Source organism: Myxocyprinus asiaticus, chromosome 11, assembly GCF_019703515.2.
Source record: "Myxocyprinus asiaticus isolate MX2 ecotype Aquarium Trade chromosome 11, UBuf_Myxa_2, whole genome shotgun sequence".
NCBI classification, from domain to species: Eukaryota; Metazoa; Chordata; class Actinopteri; order Cypriniformes; family Catostomidae; genus Myxocyprinus; species Myxocyprinus asiaticus.
In genome coordinates, this window is record NC_059354.1 from 41781862 (window position 1) to 41788249 (window position 6388).

A 6388-nucleotide genomic window follows, 5' to 3' on the forward strand; every position below is an offset into this window, starting at 1 on the left:
TCTCTACAGTTTGTGGTAACATGTCTGTCAAGCTGCAGTTGCACGGACTTCTTTTATGGTGCTTTTTTTGGAGTTTGACTTTGACACCGGTAGTCATTATCAACTGTTCATGTATCAGCTTAGAATTTATTTGATCTTAGTCATGATGAATATTTATTGTTTTTAAATGTGTTTGGTGAATAATTTGTTTTTTACACATTTTAGCATCACTTGAAACTCCAGCCTAATGTATGTAAAGTAGAATGCTATTGGTTGAACTAGCTATAGTATAATTTGTTTTGATTTGATCAATATACATACAATTTAAAATTTAATTTAATGACTAAATGACAAATTAATTCCTCCCCACTTGCTTTAGCTGCCAGCTCTTGTGTTGTGGACCATGCACATGTTCAGGACACTAAAGAGCTGTTTGCACATGGGGCATGTCACAATACTACCCTCTCTCACCCCTTAAAAATTACTTAAATATTTCTCACCCACACCTATCATATCACTTCTGAAAACATGGATTTAACCACTGGAGTCGTATGGATTACTTTTATGCTGCCTTGTTATTCAAAGTTCTGGTCACCCATTCACTTGCATTGTATGGACCTACAGAACTGAAATATTCTTCTAAAAATCTTCGTTTGTGTTCAACAGAAAAAAGAGTGGGATGGCATGAGGTTGAGTAAATGATGAGAGAATTATAATTTTTGGGTGAACTATCCCTTTAAGTAGACTGTCACACATACCTTTGCACGGCGAAATTCCACGGGCGAAAATACGTCATCTCAATGGAAATCCGTGCAATCGTGAATTTTCCTCCGTTGGCTAAGAATTTCCTCCCGCAGATTTCACCTAGAGTTCAAGTTTGGTGAAATGTTTGGGTGGTGCTTCAAAAACAGCTATACCAGGGGTGTTCCAAGAGGTCCGGTCTCTACATTTCCATCCCACCAAAGGTCTGGACAATAATAACTTGTGTAAGAAAATTTACTTTTTTTAAATTTTATAGTAATTATAATTTTCAATGTTGGCAGCAATAGAACTTTGTAAAATAAAAAATTATTATAAATCATAAACAGTCAAAAAAGTCTCTTAATAACTGCGCAACAATGAGGACATTGGGGGCCCAAAGACAAGGGGTATCTTCTACTGTTTATATATATACTGTATATACCTATGTATTGGGGCATAGGAGGCCTTGTGACAGAGGAAAGATAGGCCTACTGCATGGGGGTTCTGGGGCAACCCATGAAAATGTAGGTAATGTAAAAGTTTTAATGAACCATTTTTATATTTTTCTTAAAATGCAAATTTACCAAAAACAAACAATGTACATCAAAATAGTGCAATTTACAAATACTATTTGCTACAGTATAAATGGGCTGACTATCAAATAATGGAAAGGTTTTTCATCATAAGCAGAGAACTCGTAATTTCATGGTTGTCTTTTTTGCCATCCATGTTAGAAATTATATCTCTGATTAATTTTCACAAAATTAAAACAAAAATCTCTTTGTTTATTATCAATAGGCTAGCTAATTTAGACAGGAAAAATGTTAGACGTTTCTTGTCTAAAGGCGCTCTGGAACCACGATAAATTGTCCTGTCACAAACCTTGCTTAGCTGAACCGTCAGTCATATCAGACACATTAATACTGTTTCACTTTGCTTCATTCTTGTTTTCTGCAGTGTTTTTTTTATTTTATTTTATTATTATTTTTTTTTAATATATATAATTTTTTTAGTGAAAGATGCAGGTATCCATCTATATTGCTCCTCACTGTACAGTGGTGGACAAAAATATTGGCACCCTTGGTTAATATGAGCAAAGAAGGCTGTGAAATATATGTATTTATTGTTTATCCTTTTGATCTTTCATTCAAAATATTCACAAAAATATATCCTCTAATGGATATCAAACAATTGCAAACACAACGCAAGTTTGATCAAAAAACAAATATTTTTGTCAAATTTGTGGCACAATTATTGGCACCCCTAGAAATTCTTATGAGTAAAATATATCTGAAGTATATTCCCATTCATATTTTATATTTTTTAGTACACCTGGGTGACTAGGAACATGAAATTGTTCAGCCATGTCTTTCTGTTTCACATGGGTATAAATATGAAGTAGCACACAAGCCAAATTCTCTTAGTCATCTATCACAATGGGTAAGACCAAAGAATACATTTATGATGTGAAGCAAAAGGTTGTTGAGCTTCACAAAATGGGAAGTGGCTATAAAAAAATAGCTAAAGCATTGAAAATACCCATTTCCACCATCAGGGCAATAATTAAGAAGTGGCAATCAACTGGAGATGTTACGAATCGACCTGGAAGAGGACGTGTGTCTATATTGTCTCCAAGCATGGTGTGGAGGATGGTTTGAGTGGCCAAAAATTCTCCAAAGATCACAGCTGGGAGATTTTAAGGAATTAGTTGGGTCTTGGGGTCAGAAAGTCTCCAAAACTACAATCAGATGTCACCTACATCACAACAAGTTGTTTGGGAGGGTTTCAAGAAAAAAGCCTCTGCTCTCATCCAACAACAGATTTAAGCGTCTTCAGTTTGCCAGACACTACTGGAACTTCAAATGGGACCAGGTTTTATGGTCAGATAAAACAAAAATAGAGCTTGGGTTTGGCACACACAGAGAGGTAGCCAAATGAATAAGTATCTCATGCCCATGGTTAAATGTGGTGGTGGATCTTTAAGGTTGTGGGGCTGTTTTTTTTTTTTTTTTGTTTTTTTATTTGTTTATTGATTCAGACAAATGAAACAGAAAAGCAAACATATATACACCGAATCAACTTTTAACCCCCATTATTCCCTTTCCCCCTCCCAATCCCCAACCCAACCCTGACCCTCAACAAATATCACTGTGGTCAAACATGAGAATACAGACAAAACAAAAAAACAAAACAAAAAATATATATATTAAAATAATAATAATAATAATAATCACACACATTTAAAACTACACATCTCTCTCCACTGCCCCTCCCCGAGAGCCTTCCAAAATGCCGAATAGCTGCCACTTTTTTTAATTAAATAAATCCAAGTTTCCCTGCCTTCTATATGACATTTCTTCAATTGCCACCACCCCGCAAATCTCTGTGCACCACTCCTGAAATGAGGGTGCTCCAGCCGACTTCCATCCCTAAGGATGACCAGTCTGCCGATCATAACACAGGCTAGGACCCAATTTTTTATGTATTTATCCTCTATATTAATGACCGCCCCATCGCCTAAAATACAGAGTCTGGGGCTAAATGAAATTTGAGTGTCCAATATTTTACACATAAAACTCTGAACCCTCAACCAAAAATCTTGGATCTTAACACACCACCAAAAATATGGGTTTTGTCCCCATCTTCTGATTGGCATCGCCAGCAGGTGGGTGTGTCTTTAGACCAAGCCTGTACAATCTAGAGGGGGTCTAATAGAATCAATGTAAAATCTTAAATTGCATAAGGCGCACCCTTGCATCTCTAGATGTAGACTTGATGTTTCTTAGAATCCTAGCCCACACTCCCTCCTCCAATACCAAGTTTAAATCTTTCTCCCATACTCTCTTGAGAGAAGTTGAAGTTCCGTCCCTCAGACTCTGAAGTAGCAGGGAGTAATACACTGATACCTCATGGCCTTTTCCAAAAGCAGTAATCACTACTGTACTAGTATCCGCCGCTCTAGGGGGGTGTATGCTACTCCCAAAAATAGTACAGAGTGGGAGGCGCAGCTGTAAATACCTGACGAATTGAGACCTGGGAATCCTAAAATGCTGAACCATATTTTCAAAGGATCTCAACACTCCACTCTCACATAGGGCACCGAGCGTATTAACCTCCCTCACAATCCAATCTGTCCAGCAGAAAGGGGACTTATTAATACATAATTTTGGGTTCAGCCATATGCTCAAAGCAACATTTAAATAAATGTCTGAATTAAACACTCTGGACTCTGGATTTATTTTTTGCAGAAGAGATACATTAAAGCGGCAACTATATGATTTCTTTTTCTCCATAAGTGGCAACACCTCTAAACACACCAGGGCGTGATCTGAAACTAAAATGTTTCCAATTGAGCAATCAACAACAGATGAAATGAGGGACTTAGATATTAAAAAAACCTATTCTAGAGTAAATCTTATGGACTGATGAAAAAAATGTATAGTCCCTACCAGATGGGTTCAAAAGTATTTTTTTTACACATCCTGTGAAGCATCAGTGTTGCTCTAGGGGGCTTGCACACTTTAGCTTCACTATCTATCATCAAAAGATTAAAGTCTCCTCCCAATATTATATATGAGGGGTGCCAGCGGCTTGCAACATCCCTTCAAGATCTATAAAAAAGCCCTGATCATCAACATTAGGTGCATAAATATTAGCCAAAATAAGACATTGTCCCTGAATTTCAGCTAAAACAATAATGACTCTTCCTAATTTATCTTTACTCTGTTTGAGACATTTGAATTGTTGATGTTCACTTATCAGTGTAATGACTCCCCTGCTCTTACTCGAGCCAGCACTATAAAAAAAATGCCCTCTCCATATCTTTCCAAATCTTTCAGCTTCCTGCGGAGAAAAGTGCGTTTCTTGAAGAAACACTGTATCATATTTCTTATGCTTAAGAAGAGAAATAACCTTCCTTCTTTTTATGGGGTGCCCCAACCCATTCACATTCCACGTGGAGAGAGACAATTCACTCATATTAACATTTGACATTTTGACATATAAGAAAAAATAGATTGTGTGTCAAAAAGAAGATTATAACGACCACATTCCAACATTAGTGCAACCATGAGAACCTGAACATCCCCCAGAACCAAACAAACAGAAAAAAGAAAAACGTGCTCATTAACCCCATGCGTGACAGCACCAACTGGCGTCCGTCCCTCCGAACTCAAACAGTCCATACACGCCTACAAGAACCCCTGCGACAACTTTGCCATTGGATTACTCAAGTCCAGTGATACTATACAAATTTTGTGAGACAGAATTACATGGCAAAAGATAATCTATAAAACAAACTCCAGCCAATATGTGGAATAAACACAAAGAGCGTGTAGATTCATCCATAAAACTGTCCTGAAGGTGTGTTCCTCTACAAAATAAACTCCAGCTGCTAGGCGGAGCCAGCACAAAAAAAGCACACAGATTCGTCAAACAGTCAAATTAATATTCAGTGAGCCGGTCCTATCGGCTGCAACATGAGTGCAAACAAATGACTTAATCACTCCAATGTCTTTGCAAGAAATACTCCACAAAAAAAAAAAAAAAACTCCGGCCAATAGGCGGAATAAACACAAAGAGCATGTAGGTTCATCCATAAAACTGTCCTGAAGGTGTGTTATTCTAGAAAACAAACTCCAGCCGCTAGGCGGAACCAGCACAAAAAAAAAAAAACACTCAGTTTCCTCAAACAGTCAAGCAAATGTTCAGTGAGCCGGTCCACTCGGCTGCAACGTGAGTACCACAAGATGACTTACTGTCTCCATTGACTTTATGAAGGACATCGCTTGCTGTGGGCATATGAATGTTTTATGGCCATCCTTAGCATCTATTCTCAATTTGGCCGGGAATATCAGTGCAAAAGTGACCTTCCGTTGATGTCAGAGTTTCTTGTATTCCTTGAGTCGATCACATTTTTCTCTTGTCGAATTTGCAAAGTCTGGGAACAAGAAAATGCTGTGGTTTTTCCAAGAAAGCCTTCCTTTACTCCTCGCCTCAGTAACACAAGATCTTTATCGGATGATCCCAGAAATTTGTCCAGAATTGATCGGGGCCTGCTGAGCCTTGATTTTCTGCTTATGGCCTGCTATGTCGAGCAGATTCGGAAAGAGCCCATCCAAGAATTTCACCATGCTCCAAATCCACCTTGGTCGCTAGCAGATTAGCAGATAATTCCCTCTCCGATGACTCCAGGTAATCGATCCATTTCTCGACATCCCCCACTCTTGTAACCACCTCAGTGAACTTTGCCTCCATGGCAGAGATCGATCAACGTATCACAGCAAGATCCTCCAAGTTAGCAATGACTTTCGTCAGCATTGCCGACATGTTCAGCATCTCTCGCCGCATTTCTCGCACTTCCCCAACTAAATCATCTCCCAGGCTCGCGGCCTGCTCGGGGGCGTCAGCTTGAACATGTAAGTGTCCTGTAATGTCTCCAGAGCCAAAGGATTTTCAATTCTTTGACAAGATGCAGAGACTGCATCTTATTAGGAGGTTAAACCACTTTGTAAGTAAAACCATTTTAGAAATGGTTTACAAGAATCTCTGTACTTGCTTATTAGGGGGTTACCTATCACCCATCCCCCTTGGAAACTACACCCATGATTTTATGACATCACTGAGCACAACATTTTTTCACAATTTCTCACTTTGTGTTACGAAAAAG